General features: G+C 41.5%; 1 pseudogene; it reads right to left on the bottom strand.

Moving 5' to 3' along the window:
* Positions 1-10496: 10496 nt before the first annotated feature.
* Positions 10497-10614, bottom strand: LOC126250206 (5S ribosomal RNA; annotated as a pseudogene).
* Between the last annotated feature and the right edge of the window lie 9416 nt (positions 10615-20030).

The raw sequence follows: 20030 nt of genomic DNA, 5'->3' as shown, positions 1-20030 counted from the left end.
GTCGAATCACCAGATGGACGTACAAATCTACAGTCAGAGTTCGTGGGATAACCACGAGATTGCTTCTGCTGTCATACGAAGTCGCCCCCAGGACCGTAACTCTAGGTCTAGGCCCTGTGTCACTAGCACACAAGACAAGTTGGTTGCAGGCTATCAACTGGCTTCCTTCTAACCAACACACGGCCGTCACTGGCACAAAGGCAGAACCATCTTTCATCAGAAAATACTAAAGACGTCCACGTTGCCCTTCAATGAGCTCTCACTTGATAACACTGAAGTTACAAATGGCGCTGGTTTGGTGTAGGTGGAATGCATCCTACAAGACGTCTAGTTCGGATCTTTCCTTGAAGTAACCGATTTATAACAGTTGGCTGTGTCACTGTGTTGCCAACTGCTGCTCAGATTGCTGCCGCAGATGAGGTAAAATGCGCCACAGCCACATGCCGAGCACGATGCTCCTCCCTCTCGGTAGTGCCACGTGGCCGTTCGGAGCCTAGTCTTCATTCGACCGTACATTCCCGTGACCGCTCCTGCCACCAATCATGTAAAGTGGCTACATTCCAGCCAAGTCTTTCTGCAGTATCCTAGAAGGAACATACAGCTTCTCGTAGCCCCGTAACACGACGTCGCTCAAACTCTGTGAGGTGGTCGTAATGTCGTCTTTGCCACCTTAAATAAGGCATTCTCAACTAACACCAAGTCAGCCCGCCCGGCTGGCCGTGCGGCCTAACGCACGGCTTTCCGGGCGGGAAGGAGCGCCTGGTCCCCGGCACGAATCCGCCCGGCGGATATGTGTCGAGGTCCGGTGAACCGGCCAGTGTGTGGATTGTTTTTAGGCGGATTTCGATCTGCCTCGGCGAATGCGGGCTGGTTCCCCTTAGTCCTCCTCAGTTACACTATGTCGGCGATTGCTGCGCAAACAAGCTCTCCACGTACGCGTACACCATCATTACTCTACCACGCAAACATAGGGGTTACACTCTTCTGGTGTGAGACGTTCCCTTGGGGGTCCACCGGGGCCGAACCGCACAATAACCCTGGGTTCGGCGTGGGGCGGCGGAGAAGTGAAGTGGACTGCGAAAGTCGTCGTGGGGTTGTGGACCACTGCGGCTGCGGTGGGGACGGAGCCTCTCCGTCGTTTCTAGGTCCCCGGTTAACATACAATACAATACATACAACACCAACTCCCCACGTTCTGTCTCAAAGGTAACCAACGCTCACGACTGTTACAGTATGTATTTAAAGGAAACCTGATGTGTGTCCTCGTTGTGGTGATATTATCATTGAAGTCGCACAACTCCTTCTTGATGTTGCGATTTTTTCTGTCTTAATTTTTATGGAATGTTCCTTCGAAGCGATTTCTCTGTTGTACTTACGCAAGTCGGGAGTATTTTGATTTTTTTCCCTGAAAATTTTAACCTGCGTGCACAAATAAACGTCACAAGATGGCAGAGCGGAGTACATATGGGAAAACCTCTACGGTAGACGTGCATTCTTTTCCTTCACCTACAAAGATTAGATCGTGAAGTGTGATCGGTGTGTCCTCCCTACGTCTCAATATTGGAAACAAATTTTTCTTGTGCCACGTACGGTAGAATGACAGATTTCAAAAAATCCTTCTTACAGCTCTTTCGTGAACTTCCTTGGTTTCGTGCGGGTCACAATCAAGGTTCTGTAATTTATTGATCAACTCATCAACTCTTTTTTTAACAGTGTGACCAAATTTCCCGGATGGTTCTTGCATGCATAAGAAAACGAAAGGGAGTTTCATTTCTGACGCGGATATAGTGAACTATGCTGTGAGGGAGTGACTAATCTTCTTTTTCTGCGCAGGGATGGATTTCAGTCCTTGTTTCGCGAGAGATTTGTTGTTCGTCGACTGGTACTGGCAGCTGGTTTGATCGGTATTAATTACATGATTGAGGTCAAAATTGGGGTTGAGTACTTTTGTTTGTATTTGGAATCCTCCCGCAGGTGCTAATACTTCGTCCTTCATTGCGAATCCTTAGAGTTGATACATTTTGTGATCTTTTTATGTCTGATAAAGTTTAAAAAAGTAAGTGGAGGACGATCTGAACGTGTATCCCAGTGTGGTCGCCGTGAACCTTACCCGCTGCCCTACACTCGCTTCGTCGAAACATTTCTAACATTGCTAGTATAGAAGGTACGCGTAAAACATGAATATCGATTTTCTTGAAACTATAGGCTGTCGCGTGAAAAACCGCTAGCCAGGTAGTCAAGAAAGTTCCCTCTTCAACATACCTAAGACTACTCAAAATCCGTGATTAACAGGTCTGAGGATCTCCCCTTGTCAGATATATCCGAAAGAACGTAATCATGAAAATACATACTACGAATAGAACGGATCGATATGAAATTACTTAAGAACAGCGTAAAACAACAATTACCTCAGTTGCATATAAACTTTTTCCTCAACGCAAAAGTGAAATAATTTAGTTTCTAGCAAAATTATCCGTCACACCTTATTCTGCCTGTCGGTAGGCCCGACCAGCTGTTTCCGCAAATTATATGGTTCTCTATTTAACTGCTGCACATTAGTCGACGGCCGTTAACGCGTTGCGTGACTTTACTATAGGATCCCGTAGTCGATGCGGAGAAGTTGCTAGAGCAGCGGCACATTTCATGGCGGCCTCATAGTTCGGTGTCGGGCCTCGTTAACGAGGTAATGCTGCAGGTGGGCGCAGCGACAGCGGTGCGGGCTACGTTCGCTTTCCGCTTTGCTCACCGGCCATGCGACGCACCTGTTCCCAGCACCCACGCCTACACCTCCCACACCCACTTAAATCCTCCCCAATTACCGACAAAATTCTTCGCGCTGCTCCTCTGCTCCTAAAGTGGAATTACCCACTATTACAACAACATGTCCAGAGGGAAATAGTCGCTCATTCAGCAAATATGCAAACGAATAATGTGACAATCGGAACACTAAAACCATTCGCGCGACAATATTAGCTCTCAGTGCAGTTTTGTTTCCATTGGCATTTTTGTGTTGCGAGACACTGTTTTTCCGAAAGCATTTCGTCACAATTTCCATTTACACAATTTCCATTTACAAACTTCCTAGGCCACCTGTAATTCTTTCACCTACTATAGTGATGCCTAAAGAGAAATTCACACAACATGATGCCAAGAAATGATTTATTTCGGTTACAAATAAGTACTTCTTAATTTTCATTTAGTGCAAAAAAATGGCTCTGAGCACTAGTCCCCTAGAACTTAGAACTACTTAAACCTAATTAACCTAAGGACATCACACACATCCATTCCCGAGGCAGGATTCGAACCTGCGACCGTAGCGGTCACGCGGTTCCAGAGTGAAGCGCCTAGAACTGCACGGCCACACCGGCCGGCCATTTAGCGCACTTTCGTAACCAACAGAATGAAGTATCGCGTTGCAGATTTTTATTGGAATGCTATCGAGCCTTTGGTCGTCAGTTCTGCCATTCACCATATTCAGTGTACCTTACACATTCCTCATTCAGAGAACTTGTTCTTCTAATAGCAGTCGATAGACTAGTTAAGAGAACTAAGCAATGTACGAAAAGATATAAGACGTCCGTCCCTTACAATTTCTTAAACATTCTTTAGTAAAGCTATTATCAAAACACAACCAAATTGGTTCGATGACACGAGAAATGATTTTTACATGGAACTGAAGGGGCCTTAAGGATTCACAGAGACTGAAATTATTCCAACGATCGACGACTGTAGAATACATGGTCGTAGTGTACATTCAAGAAAGGCAGTTCTATGCTTTGTCCGGAATATAGAGCAACTGAGCATAAGTAATCATATTATTATAAGTTATCTACAACGTTTTATTTCTTTTTTCTTTTTGGTCTTTCCAATCTCATTGTGCTAGTATAGATTGTTTATTAGCGCATACATGACTTAGCAAACAAATTAAGGCTAGAGATCAACGTGAAATGGTTTTACTACAAAAGACGTCAAGATTTAATACAAAGCAGCTAATTGTATTTTCGATAATGTTATTTTCTGCTTCAAAGCAAAGACGAAGCGATCAAATACTACAGCTATCAGCTAAGCAGGTAAAGCATGCTGATTTTATCAGTACAACCGTTTTCAATAACTACCGAGCGAGGGGATACAGTGGTCCTCTAGACTATTCACAAGAGCGGTTTCAGATTTCCTTCCATGTTTAGGATTCCTTCAAGCGAATACTGGGATGGATCCTTTGAACGAGCGACAGTTGATTTTTTTCTTCTGTCATCCTACACATGGGATGGTATCACCATTTTTAATGACATTTGATGAAGTCAAATATTCTGAATGCAGTGAAGTATATTGCGCTTTTCGGACCCCAGGTATAGCAGCGTTGGTAAGTAAACAAATATTTATCAGGAACTAAGTTACTTGTAATCACAGCACTTAATTATGACATTGTATGGATATCCTAGAGAGACATGGAATTCCAAATAGTAGTGAAAAGCTATGTTAAAGTAATTCCTCTCATATTGGCACCCCTCATTCTCACAGCTAATTCACTTTAAACGAACTGTAATAATAATGATTATTTTGTGTCTACTGCCGTTTTTAAAATCCGACGTGTCAAGCAAAATACATCATATTTGCAAGGCAATTTGTTCGTCTCTACTTTCAGTATCAACCGCTACGCAGTACCTATTTCAGTTTGAATTTTTTTTTCTTATTGAAGAAATTTTTTATCCGCTGAGTCTCTCTGTGCTTCACTTTGTCCCACTTAAAACTCCTTTCCAGTTTGGGTTTTCCTCCTAACGGCCGCAGAAACCACGTCAGCGTTGTGTCATAAGCTTGCACAAGTATGTAAATAACTGGAGCCCTCTAGTTCCCTAGAACGAAAAAGTTCCATGCCGTAAAAAGGGCTATACAGGAATAAATAAATTTGCCATCAAGTACCAACAGATGTAGTGTATATGCCGATTTCTGGAAACGTATGTATTCACAAAAACATAATACCACCGACGTTAAGCTACTACTAGCGTTACGACTAATTTCCCCCCTTAAGTCAGTACATTTATCGTACGCATATTGCACTTACTTTTTGTCTTCTTCAGTAAATACATTTTTATTGGTAGTTTTAAAATATTTGTTCTAGTTTAATGGTACATACATGATGTAGTACTTCTTCGCTGTGCGTATTCTTGCAGAAAAAATTAGCCAAATAACCGGAAAAGTAACGTTGAATTTAGTTGGCTGCCCAGAATTACTTGCTAGGATTTGTGTGGCAGAGTGGTTCCAGTTAACTGGAACCACTTATGCAGTATCGGTTTTTCTGCTAGATTAACTGGAACTATTTATGCAGCATCAGTTGAAATAAATCGTATTTGTCACTAATCTACGCCATATACATAATGCGTGCCAAATAATGTGTTCTAATTCCAATTACACAGATAAAATATAGATAATGAGAATCTGTAATGTTTGGCTCAATCGGTAAGCTCCTTTCTTGATTCAAATGCATCTAATAATGCTAATGTAGCTAGTAACAAAATAATAGTCAGAACAGAACGGCAATGACAGTCACATAAATAATTGTTTTGTGAAGACAACTCTGAAAAATAAACTATGTCAGAAACATTAATGATTGTTAAGTGTACGTATGGTAACTATCGGCAATGTCACTTATAGCAGACAGTGAGGAAACTAGTGAACGCATTCAGGTGCTTAACAACACATAGACAAGGCGGTCGACACAGAACCATTGATTTTATCGTATATTGAGACTTCTACAAGATAAAAAAAAATGAGTTAGAGCATGTGCAACGCTCATGGGGACTAGTTTATGGAAATAATGGAGAACATTGCTATTCAGAACTGCGCTACAGTTATGAACTACACTTTCATCGATAAGTTAAAGAATCTTCGGGACCCAAAAAGCAATATTAGGCATGGTGAGAACCTGCGTCCTTAAATGTGCTCTGTCTACATTGTTCTATGTGGTGCAGTGATACGGATACAGGTGTGACGTAAAATAGGCTACGAAACGTGTGCGGTAATTACCGTACGTGATGCCCATCCGCTGGGGGCTATCAGTAATATTTGGAAGCCTACAATTCACAGCATGACGTTAGGCATGCGTTACAATAGCTGTCGCAATATCTCTAGCCGGCGCAGATTCTGTGTGTGCGGGACGTTTTCGGCGACTCACGTGCAAGAACTATACTGGAGATGGGTTAAAGCTCATCGTTGAATAAGCCTGCACACTCAGTGAATGTTTGCTCCTTTCTGGAATCATATTCACAGTCGTAAAATGACACTGCGACCGACATTGAACTTCCTGTCTATCTCGCGCTGATTTTGGACAGGCACGTATCTTTGAATGTATTCACTGTTTTGTCCAGCTGTGTCAAACATATACCACACACAGCGCCACTAAATAAAGGAAATTTGCTTACACCAAATATTGCAGACACACTTGTCGGTCACATCCATCTTAAACACTGTCTTAGTTTCTGCAGTATGCCAGCATGCTCAGCTGAATAGCACACGAAGTGAGAATTTTGTGCCCGCATCTCGTGGTCGTGCGGTAGCGTTCTCGCTTCCCACGCCCGGGTTCCCGGGTTCGATTCCCGGCGGGGTCAGGGATTTTCTCTGCCTCGTGATGGCTGGGTGTTGTGTGCTGTCCTTAGGTTAGTTAGGTTTAAGTAGTTCTAAGTTCTAGGGGACTTATGACCACAGCAGTTGAGTCCCATAGTGCTCAGAGCCATTTGAACCATTTGAGAATTTTGTACACCATTGGTTAGAACACGTGATCTCCCACTTTAAAGTAATGTGGAAAGTAGCCACTAACATCATGGAGCATGCAGAGTACTATATCATGTTCCTCCTTAACAGATTAAAGTACACAGAACAGAGTTTACAATATTGGAATACAGATGGAATATATAACTCCCTCCAGCTGCTAAGGGTATAAGATCCACTGACGTAGTCGATCGCTCAGAGTATCAGTCTGCCATGCGGGTAACACGTTTCCGATGAGCTGACTGGATCAGGGTGAAGACCTACTTTTCCGAAACGTAGTGAACTGCATCTGATAAAACATACATTAACGAACTGGATAACTAAGTGCTTTCATATGTTCTCTACGCTGATATTCAAATGGCTCTGAGCACTATGGGACTCAACTGCTGAGGTTATTAGTCCCCTAGAACTTAGAACTAGTGAAACCTAACTAACCTAAGGACATCACAAACATCCATGCCCGAGGCAGGATTCGAACCTGCGACCGTAGCGGGCTTGCGGTTCCAGACTGCAGCGCCTTTAACCGCACGGCCACTTCGGCCGGCCGCTGATATTCCCATGATGCCATAAGAAAGGCCTGACGCCCGTGATCTGACTGCGTAGCTATGTTATATTTTACAGTAAATCGTAATATACTGACAGGAATTTCATTTGGCCACAGGAATACCTTCCTTTCTATATCCATGAAAGGCAAGTGTTGACACTTGAAATAGCATCAAGTGATGAAAGTAACGCACAAGCAGTTCAACGGCGTTTTGATAGCAAATATACACCAGTCAAGCGTAACATGAAACGTTGTGTAGTTGCTTAATGACAATTTGAGCAGCAGTAATGATAACTAATATTGCAGCTGAAGGATCATGATATTGAAATCGGGTCATTAGTGATAAGGGCGTTACATACAGCAGCAAAACTATCTATTCCAGTTTCCCATAGTATGAGAATAAGAGACAGGGGTTAGAGATAAGCTTGACGTGCGTGTGTGGGCCGAGTTTGGCGCTTTTCCCGCTGCCGCGACAGTTTTTGATGCGGCGTTTGGAGAGCCCTCGTTAAATCGTCGCTGAAAGCGACGTCGCTCGATTTAATGGTCCACAGGGAGCTACCAGCGCAAACTCACAAATTAATTGTCTGCCAGTTTGTTGCGGAAATCACAAGTGAGTGCGTTATAAACAGGATACCAACATTTATATTGTGACGTTACCGTCTTTCACGAATACATTCAGCCACGGGAGCTGACAGCCGCACACAGATAAGGTGTAACACTGTCACAATTTTCTTTCCAAAGTTTGCCAAAACCATCTGCAAAGTAAAGAGTGCTTTATCATGCAGAAAATTTTACTTTATAGATATTGCTCAGAAGAAATCTACTCTTTCAAATTGTTTACAGATATTGGCGTATCATCTTATTACTAACGAACCAACTTTAACAGGAGAATTGCGATATTATTAATTTGAAAAGGTACGAGTCTATTTCTTCAACAACCCACTACGTGCTCCAGATCTCAACTTCGATAAATCATTGCAGAAAGTCCGGTTTGATTACCGTTCGTGAACCTCAGATAGTCGTCTATACTGGGATGGCATGGAGCAGGCACTACCTAACTACAAGAGGCCAAATGAAATACTACTATAAAGAAGCAGCTATTGACATAGAAGCTATCGAAGTGAATACAAAAGCAGAAGCTTACCACTATCCCTGAGCCGTACAACAGTTATCTATGTCCATGCTTTAGAATAAAGCGAATGTGTTTGTCGCATGTTCTTAAGATAGCTAACCAAGTTAGGTATGGTTAACAAAACTATGTATGGTTAACAAAACTAAACTGGTCTGCTAGAAGAGAGCGTTTTATCTCCTCTGCCAGCTGGAGTGGCAGAGCGGTTCTAGGCGCTACAGTCTGGAACCGCGCGACCGCCACGGTCGCAGGTTCGAATCCTGCCTCGGGCATGGATGTGTGTGATGTCCTTAGGTTAATTAGGTATAAGTAGTTCTAAGTTCTATGGGACTGATGACCTCAGAAGTTAAGTCCCATAGTGCTCAGAGACATTTGATCCATTTTTTATCTCCTCTACCACCTACACAGATTCTATTTGCGCCACAATTTCACAAAATTACATGAGGCAAATGCCAGGATGTTTTTGTTAACAAGGTCGCTTATTGGTTGATCGCTAATGAGCGATCTGTCGGCGGCGAACGGAACCCTAGTCCAAATCAACTTGCAGAACGTGTGCACAGTGCAATGAAGATATTAGATTTTATGTGTAGCTATAATGAACCAAGCAATTTAACTTTCCTATTACTAAATATATAGTTTAAATACGCTCACAAGCAGTTTTACCTTAAGTGGATCAAAATTCCTTACCATAAATGTAAATTCCATAGACTTTTTGTGCCTGCTTCGCTGTTTAATTCATTTAGAAATGGAAAATTTATATTACAATGTTTGCATTATGTCTTAAGATTCAAATATTTTATCTGCAAAGACATCAGATTTACTAATAAATAACTGTTGGGGTTACTACTTTCCATTCGTTGAAAGTTCTTATTAGGTAACGTGATGTAGAGTATAACGAACCAGTATGAAAAAAAAACCTCTACACTTCGAGTCTGGTTTGGTGAAATAGACAATGGATTACATATAATTGGTCTCTGACAGTAATGTCAGACTTTTTTCATTTGTGCTGACCTGAATCATCATCTTTTCGAGACTACAAAATTCCCGCTCCTCCTGCACCAATAAATAACTAACAGAAAAATGACACCCGACGTTAACGTAACGTCATACAACATTCTGTTGGGATTAACTGCGAATAAAATCAAAATTTAGTACTCTGTTGTCAGGTAAAAAACAAATCTGAATGCAATATTCAAACCTTCGTAGAAAAGCTAACAAATTATATGATGTCATGTAATACAATGTGCTCGTAACACAGCAGCATCTGGATTTGTACAACTGTGTTTAAATGTACACCTCTTGAAAGCTTTTACATTCAAGTGACAGCACAGTCAGGATAAACATAATTAACTTCTCTTCAGTGTAACAATATCGCGGCTTACATATTACTAAGACATTTTCCTACAGACGTCCTAGTTTTAAAACAGCTGATTTTTGGAGTATAATATCATAATTAATATTCTGTACACAAATATTTGCCATTTTCAGACGGTTTAGAATACATTTACGCAGCGTATGGTATGCTGATTCTTCAGGTAGACCCCAAAGAAATATATAAACAATTAAATGTCGTAAAGATCTAATAGTACACGAGACGAGACATTTGTACTTTCCCATCTTCCACACAGATATATTAATTCCACTCTCTGCTGGCAAAGGACTACAGTAAGCAAAATATGATGGAGAGACGTCAGGTATCTAAATAATACGAGGGCAGATAAACAGTTCTCCTGTGAAATTGACGCAAACACATAGGTGGTGTTATATGTTACAGTATATGATTATGTACATCATGTACATAGTTACCCGCACTGTTTCTTAAAGCGTAGAAACCAGCCAAGTAACAAATTTACTCCATCCGAACAGACTTTGGAAGACCCAACGGTACCGACCGGCCGCCGTGTCATCCTCAGCCCACAGGCTTCACTGGCTGCGGATATGGAGGGGCATGTGGTCGGCACACCGCTCTCCCGACCGTATGTCAGTTTACGAGACCGGAGCCGCTACTTCTCAATCAAGTAACTTCTCAGTTTGCCTCAGGAGGCCTGAGTGCACCCCGCTTGCCAACAGCACTTGGGAGACCGGATGGTCACCCATCTAAGTGCTAGCCCAGCCCGACAGCGCTTAACTTCGGTGTTCTGACGAGAACCGGTGTTACCACTGCGGCAAGGCCGTGGGCAACAAATTTACGCTAAGATCATTTACATGCCCATTCCTAATATCTAAGAAATCAACACTAATGCTTGGAAAGCCGCAATAAAACGAATGAATCATTATAAATAAATGAATACATATGTGATACAATAATTACTAAAGGAAACGTTTGAAATTAACATAAATAGTATATTTCAATATACGGAAAATTTGCCACACTCTATAAAATAAGCCATTAAAACAGGCTTTAAAAGTCTCTAAAGAATTAAATTTCGAGTAGGTTTCTAGTACCATACGTTGTCCCATGACAGCGGAGACCCTCGGGGCAACAAGAAAGGTAGGCTTTAACGCTTGTAGCAATGATGCATGGACCTTTTTTCAAAGGTATGTTCGCACCAGTGAGCATGATGTGTCAGTGGGATTTCTCGAATGGTATGGTATCCTCTTTCATGCGACTTGCAGAACGGTGTAGACTGAGGTTTCAGTAAACCACGACGTTTCGTGTGTTTCCATCTTCCGGTGACAAAATACGTCTACAAGCGCTGGAAAATTAACCCACCCTTAGCCACAGAGGGAAACCGAACCGAATAGTTCGGCGCTATCTTCCTTCTCCTACTGAGGTATCTCTTGAAGTAACACAGTAAAACAAATACCAGACGCTAAAATGAATTACAAAAATATCTAAACGATAACAGAAACCATTCTGCCTTGAAATTCAGATAGCGAAATTTTCCAAGTTCCTTTTGTCCTCTATAACGTACGTACTTGGCGGTAGATTCTCAAAAATAATCTAAGAGTCTGTGGGCAGGGACACAATATTATCTGTGATATTCACCGGAATTTTGTTTGAGAGTAGCTGCCTCTCATGTTCTGTATAGAAGACTGACGTCCTACTATTCTGCTCTGTTTTGTATTTATTGCGGCATGAAAACAATTACTACCGACTGGTGTGAAATACAGAGTACCTAAATATGCAAAATGACATTCCTGTCAGCATGTTTCTTGCGCGTAAAGCAAGGCAATGTTTCTGCTCCCTCAAAAGTTGCATTCCTGCCGCTCGGTACGTGAAACTGGAATTTCTAGAGCACGCAGGACCAGCTCGGTGACAGAGAATGCAAATTTTTGCGGTGATTTACGTGGAAAGAGCCGCCACTACGACCACCGGATGTCATTTTGCAAATGCTGCATATTAAAACGTTTTGTAATTGCCACAATCTTCCGACAGCGTATGTTATAACTGAATAAATATTTAGCTATAAACTTTGTTAATTATTTCCTTCCTTCACCATTTCTTTGAATAAGTGAGAGGTGAGTGAGGTGTTTAAATGAATGAAAAACTTAGAAAAAGCTCGAGTTTAATTTCCTCCAGCTCATTAATTTTCTGCCAAGCTCTGCCAGTCGGCAGTGTACTCTCTTGTATGAAATATGACGTCCGTCCCGCTTCGTTTAACTAAAGATCTGAACGAAATGGTCGTTTCGGCTAATCAACTTGATTAATCCTTCAGAAACTCAATCTATTACGTAGAAATAATCGACGCGAACGAGCTGAGACAGGAATCGCGTGCAGTGTCATTTTCTTTATTAATTTCATCGGTGACAGTGATGTACCCTCTCCACCTTTCCCTCCCGTTCCGGACGTACGAAACCACTGCAAGCGAAGGGAGAACTGTTCCTCAATTGCTTTTTACAAGACGATACATTTAGTTCAAACTAGCGACCCGTCTCGGTTTCTCACGAGTAGCACTAAAGATCTAAGGCCAGACGAGTTGTTGCTAATATGTAGTGATACACACGAACCTTCCTTGCAGATCTGTATATCTGTTAGTGAAAACTATATCGAGATCCCTACAGTAGCTCCTGAGATTAGCTCGAACACAAAGATAGGCGGCAGTGAATTTCATTTATAGCGTGTACCGAAGATACAGATGTACAAGCGAGACTTTGGCTAAGTTTCAAATGAAGCTTCCACAAAAGGCATTGTGTATTTCATCAAATACCTCTGGTAACATATACTTCTGCGGCCGGTTCTTTTCACAAAGAAAGTTCTAAGCACAAACACCTTAGAAGTGAGGGGTTGATTGAAAAAATAAATAAAAATAATAACTTCCACGTTTACTGTCACTATGTTTTTAATATCGTATATTGGCCTAAAATCTTCGCGCACCTACCTACTTTAAATGTCCTGCAACAATGGGCAGAAATAGGAATGGACGAAAAACGATATAACAGTGTTCTTGAATAAAAACGTATTACAACAGTTTACGGAACATATAATTATTTGACGAGTTTAAGAACAATCGGGAATATAAAAAAAAATTGAGGAGAAACATGGTATAAATATTGCTGCCATATTGATTGCAGAGCCTCGAAGAAAACAGAGAATTTCTTACTAGAAACCATTTTCTTTCTGAAGAGAATGAAGTATCTTTCGAGCAGTTGTAAATTCTAGTAAACCAAATGCTCATTATGAGTGTAAAATCACTATGAAATATATACATACTTGATGAATGCTGCAGTTTTTCAATCGTGAATTTTTTCAAATGGTTCAAATGGCTCTGAGCACTATGGGACTTAACATCTATGGTCATCAGTCCCCTAGAACGTAGAACTACTTAAACCTAACTAATCTAAGGACATCACACAACACCCAGTCATCACGAAGCAGAGAAAATCCCTGACCCTGCCGGGAATCGAACCCGGGAACCCGGGCGTGGGAAGCGAGAACGCTAGCGCACGACCACGAGCTGCGGACTGATTTTTTTTTTCCTACGACTCTCAACAGAAATACAAAATTTTAACGAGGACTCACGTTACGTAATCGAAAGTGCTTCTCACAGTCCCTATAGCCCCGTCAAATACATTTTTGCAAATAACTTTGTTTCGAAACATTTGAAGTCAGTGTAGCTTCAAAATATTTCTTCCACTCGTTGTTGGAGCACGACAACGGGTCTCAAGCGTCGTTCGTAAAGCAGCTGCGGCGTGTGATCTCCGTCACTCCCTCTGTAGTGTTACGTGAAGCTTCTGGCGGCTTCAGCGGAACGTCACCCTTTGTGGCTCCTAAAGCAACTTTCCAATATGTCCCTCGAGGAAAATCCCCGCAGAATCGATTGCCCGTGGACGCCTCTCGACGGAGCTTTATGCCTTCCGACAACGAGAGCGGTCCCCTGACGAGCGACGTTGTAGTGACATCGTAACGACCTTGAACGAGCGCAAGACGGACGTCTACAACTGCCTACCACCTCCTTCCCTCGTTTTATTACCATTCAGGGAAGAACAACTGAGTCTGAACAGTTGCAAATTTCAACCTTCTGGTAAACTTTCAAAGAAAAAAAATATGAAATGATCGTGTGAAATTGATGGCGGTGAGGCCTATCCGGGGAAGTTCGACCGCCGAGTTACAAGTCTTATTTCAGTCGACACCGCACTGGACGACTTGAGTGCCGGTGATAAGTATGAAATGATGATGACGATAGCACAACACCCGGCCCACGAACAGAGATAATCTCCAACCCGCCCGGGAATCGAACCCACACCCGCTGCATGGTAGGCGAACACGCTATCACTCAGAAAAGCAGGCAGAGGATTTCAACGAAATTATGTGGTCTATGAAAACAACTGTCGTACCGAAAAAGTTGTTCCTATCGTAGAAATGGTACAAGGGATGCAGAAAAAAGACAGATGCTCTGAGATTGACTTGGTAGAAAATGATATTTAGTGCACAACCTAGGCAATAGCGGAAGACACTACCCTCCCTTATTGGTAGTGTACTCATCGTCCCGAGTGGCCAACAAAACGTGGCCGAAGATCCAGACACCTGTTCGTTCACTCTACATCTTTCCTGACTGGTAACATACTCTAACAAGATGATCTTACGGGATCGACGCCTGGAAACAAATCTGAAGACGTTGAATTACGCAAAGCATACACGTAACCGCACAGCTGTGAAGACTAATAACAAGCTTATGATCACTGATTCATGAGAAACACGAGGAATCAAAGAGGCTCAACATCGATATAAGGAAAGTGATGGAAATAGCTAGTACTACTGTTAATTAGGTAGTACAATTGTTAAGAAATTTTACGAAATATTCATTCATGTTTGAAAGCATGGTAAATGCTGAATGATTACGGGATCAAAATTAATAGCAGAAACTTAAAGACTTAGTTTAAAAGCACACTGTAGCCAAGGCACTTCGAATTGCAAGCTTAGATTGAATAATGGTGTACTTATCTTGCTCCAGAGAGCTGCAAGGTTGGCACACGTAGTTATTACCAAAATAAATATAGATATGAGACACTATGATATGTGCTCTTTAAAAATGTTACTCCTAGGTACATGATTTCACACTTCAAAGAGGTGGCTGGGATCTATGCTTAATAAGCGATCTGGAACCACATTTCAGTGCGTCGAAAACCATTAAGCAAGATCATTAAGTTGTAAAACTGATTGAAAGGGTATTTAGATTAAGTATTCGTGCCATCAGATAGCTCATTACTCAGTCTCCACGCGAGGGGTCCCTCAGCAACGAAGTAATTGTCGACAGACAAACGAGCCAACAGATGGAGGTGTTGACAACGAATAAGAGATGTCTCTCTCATCACAGGGGCTGATGGGATCTAAATCCCCTAAGCACGTGTGTAAGCTGTTGCAGGCCACAGAGCAAATAACGGTTCCAATTGAAAAAGACATTTCGATCCATACTGTCTTCTTGCTATAGGAAGAAATGTGTAACACAGTGTGTTCCACTTTTCTACGTCTATTGCGTGGAAGAGGGATAGTAATTTACTAAGAATCTGGGAACTGGAAAAATCTACATGCTCTCTATGGTGACGGATTCACGTACTATTACGACTGTTACGAACCTTCTCATCAATAACGTGTAACGTTAACTGATTTAATTGTTTAGCAAAATGTAGACAATCAATGGAAAAATATCACCGACTGTACAACTTGACCCATGATCTCTATACGATTATCGCGTAACTGTGCACTGGTCATTTTCACCATTTTAGTTAGCTGCTGGTGACTCTCAACTTTAAAGAATCAAATTCCCACGTATAAAACTTCTTATCTCCCACACTATGAGTCGTGCAATGATATAATTTTGCAGCTACGTTCAGTGGCATATGTGGATACTGTATGAAAAATATGTAGCGAATAGAGTTTGTAGGAAACAAGTAATAAATTAAAACGTCATGCCGGATGATGCAGTTTTACTACGAGAACAGCGATAATGTAGTAAGGGAAAAATAGTTTTTTCCGCGTTTTTGTGATGGTGTCTAAGCGAAAAGGGTTGGTAAAAGTTTGAAATTATGTGTAAACTTCGTTACAAGCACTAAATTCTCTCATTCTCAAGTACTGCGTGGGTTACGCAGCCTCAATATATTCACACAGTTTCTAGCTGTAACACTTGCCTCAGAGTGTTGAACCTCTGACATAAGATTACAGCACGTAATAAGTTGATTATGACAGCATTTCAAACTTTTAAATCCGATCAGTAACTGTATGAAATATTGAAAATAAAATTTTGTTGCTCCTAGACGACGTTAGAGAGGCAATCTGCAACTGGGACCATGACGCTGGTTATCCGTTTAGTAATGTAGATTATAATCCTTACACTCACCACGCGCGAGATAGTACAGTACATTGTTTCAAACGTTCGTTTCTCCAACACGGGAACTGTTTGTCACCAGATTCAAATCATTATGTATTGTTTACCATCTACATGTCGCTGTAGTATGTGCGTAGAATTAAGTACTCCATACAAAAACCTCCCTAATGTTTGATAACCGTCTCATTTCGTATTCGGTCTTATCAGTATGAAAAATAACTCCAGGAGGTATGGTGGATTCACTAAGAGATACTTAAAGAGAGCACTGTTATTCTTCATGTTTCATCCTTCGCTCAACCCCGCAGCATTTCGTCTTCCTGTATTATCTCTGCTGACGTGCACGACGTGTGCCAACATTTTTCTCGTGCAGTTACGCCACTCGGAGAGCGCAGTGCTTTCTTGCAAGCTGCTCTTCTACTTCTGCTTCTTCTACCCGCAGTAGTAGTTAGAAACAGCGGCACGAGGCGTGTAGGCAGATTTCTGTTAACAACGGCCGGCGGGCTTAATTTAGCGCTGGTTGCATTCTGCGCTGTGCAAGGCGGCTGACAGCCGCTATTATTCATACGAGACGCGCGGAAGCGCCGGAGACGCCACGAATGCCGGCGCTGTTTGAGGACGCCGCTCTCCATTTCCGCGCCGGACGCGCTTGCATCGGTTTCACTGCGCCCATAAATCTCGACTCCGAGACACTCCTTTACCACTGTCGATTACCGCTGGCTTCCACTTTCCTGTCATTATCGAGTAAATAAGTTGCCTCTTTGTCCTCTTCTGTTTTTACATTATAATTGCAAAAGCAGAGGACGGACAGCACCCCTGCTTAACTACTGTTCTGCCCTTCAGTCTCTTTAAAGGAGAATACACTTCGGGGCATAAAAGTGAAGCATTTTCGTCTAAGTTATTGAGTCAGTAATGGGGAGTTGGTTTCTTGCCGTCCCTCAGCACGATTTTTATTGTCGAGACAAGTTTACTATTGTATTAATTCAAGACTTGCGGACACATTAATTCGGTAAGAAGCTCTCCTACTTTAAGAAAATATCATAGTACTTCTAGAGCAAAAATTCCAGTGGTTCGTAGAAAAGCAGCCTCCGGTCGCACAGCATACTCAGTAGTTATTTTAAATGCTCGACAGTACTGTTGGAAAATTTTCATAATAAAATCTGAGACTGATTTCGAATGAGTCCCGAAACATCTTGATGCTGACCAACACTGTACTGCATCATACTTTTTACATGATCTGCAATTAATAATAATAATAATAGTAATAATAATAACAATAACAATACAATCAAACAACGTCTTCATCTGAAATACCTAAACGAGAATACTTATTGAAAATACAGAAAACCGTAAGATTTGATTATTCACAGTATATCGGCTTCAGCTATAATACACAATATGCTGTCAGTGACTGTAAGTTTCTCTTGAAGTTCTGTGGGATTGGTCAATACTTCGTAAGAAGAAAAATTCCGGGGACACAAAGATATATTTTAAATAATAAGAATTTCAAATTTTTAAAGACTGTCATTTTTGCCTATAAATTTTCGGAATGAGCAAGTTCTCAGGCTTTCGACTACTGCTCAGTCACAATGCTTGGAGTAACACTAAAAGATCCCTTGAGAAAGTATGGTAGACGAATTAATACCCTCAAATGTTAAGACTGTCCTACAATCTCTGATAAATAACAATTCGTTCATCATATGAGGGTAAAGAAAAGGAAAACAGTTTATGAAGAAGAAGTCATTATTAAAATTTAGTGATCAATGGAGTTCGCTGAAATAAAAGACTTTGAGAAAGATTGATTTTAATGCTAAATCAAAAACCGCTACGTCAGCAACCTTCGTAAATCGAAACAAAATTTGTAATAGGAAAAATGGTCTCCAAAATATGGGCTGCTGGAAATAGCTTTACATCGCGTGTAATCATAGGTTAGCGGTTACATTCATGCTCTTCGGAAGATTAATTGTTGTCAGCAGTAACAAAACATTTTATAGTTGTAACAATATTTACATTTGCTATGAAAAGTACTTTTTTTTCTCACAACACTCTGCACGCTGTAGTTAATGCTCCTACCGTAGTAGGCACAAAGACGTTTATTATTTATTTCAAATATGCAACAACGATAGTGGTAAATTCATATATTATAGGTGACAGAACTTATTTCAAGGAGAGAAATGCTTGTTGGGAGGATGGAATGTTACCAATACTTAGGAGGTCTAATGTTTTCATCACTTCATGAAAGTGTCTTCGAAAATTTGAACGTAAACATTACAGAAACTACAGTGATGCTAAGTAGATTGAAATAAACGTTACTTAAACTACCAGTCACTAATTTTCTGAGCGAGAGAGTAGCAGTTATGTCAGTACGTAAATGGACAAGGTAGACTTTATATCTAGTGTAAACTAGGGACAGCTATAAAATTTGTCTAGTGTTCGTGACGACTGTGACGTTTACTTTCTTCTGGTGAGAAACAAGGATGGGCTAATAACGTGAGACGGAAAACGCAGGATGCGGCTGGGAAGGGACACGTGCCGTGTTAAGGCGACGGCCGCCTCAGCTACAGGTATAACACCTGGACGCAACGCCTCAATCACTGGCGTCCTGCGAACGCTAACGGCGACACAACTTCTTTTCGCGTCGAAAGCAAGCTGCCAAGAAAAATGAATTTCAAAGACTAAGTTCCTCCAAATCCATCTACTTTATTAGGGACATAGTTTATGGAGGTAATTGTGTAGTATATAGCTATAAATAAAAATAATTTATCACATCCCAGATGTAACAACTCATCGTTAGGGACGAGTAGGTTTCTGAAAGATGCTTTACTGAAGAAAACAGATATTTTGGCTATAAGTAAAACACGCGTTTTGACTATCTCATTTGCCGACTACATTTTGGTGAATGATAAATATGGACCTTAAGTGCGAACAGTGGTAACGCATTTGAGCCGTGAAAGGAAAATACACGCTGCACACAAACCTTTATAAAAGCCATATAATTCGAACTGGAAATAATTGTTTCGAAAAGCGTTGTTCGCGTATCAACGGTATTTATTTATGGTTTATTAAACAATTAGCGATTACATGGGTAATTAAGGAACATCATCACACATCATATGACTTCATGCGACGACTGCCAATTAATTTTCGATTCTAGCGCCGCTTCCATTCCATAATTTTATAAAACTGTACTCATGTGCTGATAATACAGAATCTCACCGAGTTTTACGTCAAAAATAACTCGAGATATGTTTCCCGAAGACATTAGTAAGAATGAATAGCACTTTACAGTTAAAGTACACAACAGGATGTTTTGCCACAAATATAACTGAATTAATGTAGAAAATGTTTAGCTCTCTGTAGGTGCTAATAAAAAATATAGTATTATTACACTTTTCACACGACGCTATGAAATTTTATATACTACGTAGGATGACACGTTAAGAATAGAAATATTGCTTAAATAATGTAAAATAGAGAGATAAAAACACAGTAAATGATTATAATGGAATTCTCGTCCTTGCGAACGCTTAGAAAAAATATTACACTGTGGAAAAGAACGCGCCTGCAAAAGAGCGTAAGTGGGAAAAGTGTAGCGCAGGTGGTGCGACGGACGCGCGGCGTGGAGCGTACCTGGACGAGCGGCGCGGTCGACAGCCGGGGACGCACTGAGCGCCGGTCGCGCTCGGCGGTCGGCGGTCGGCGGTCCGCCTCGGCTGCACATGGCGCATGGCGCATGGCGCATGGCGCAGGCCGCACCGCGCACGCGCTCGCGCAGCCTGCACCGCACTGCACCCGCACAACCCTACCTAGCCTGTTGCGTGTGCACATTCGG

Source organism: Schistocerca nitens, chromosome 3 (genome assembly GCF_023898315.1).
Source record: "Schistocerca nitens isolate TAMUIC-IGC-003100 chromosome 3, iqSchNite1.1, whole genome shotgun sequence".
NCBI lineage: Eukaryota > Metazoa > Arthropoda > Insecta > Orthoptera > Acrididae > Schistocerca > Schistocerca nitens.
The sequence above is the reverse complement of the archived record's forward strand: the minus strand, read 5'-3'. Positions and strand labels throughout refer to the sequence as shown.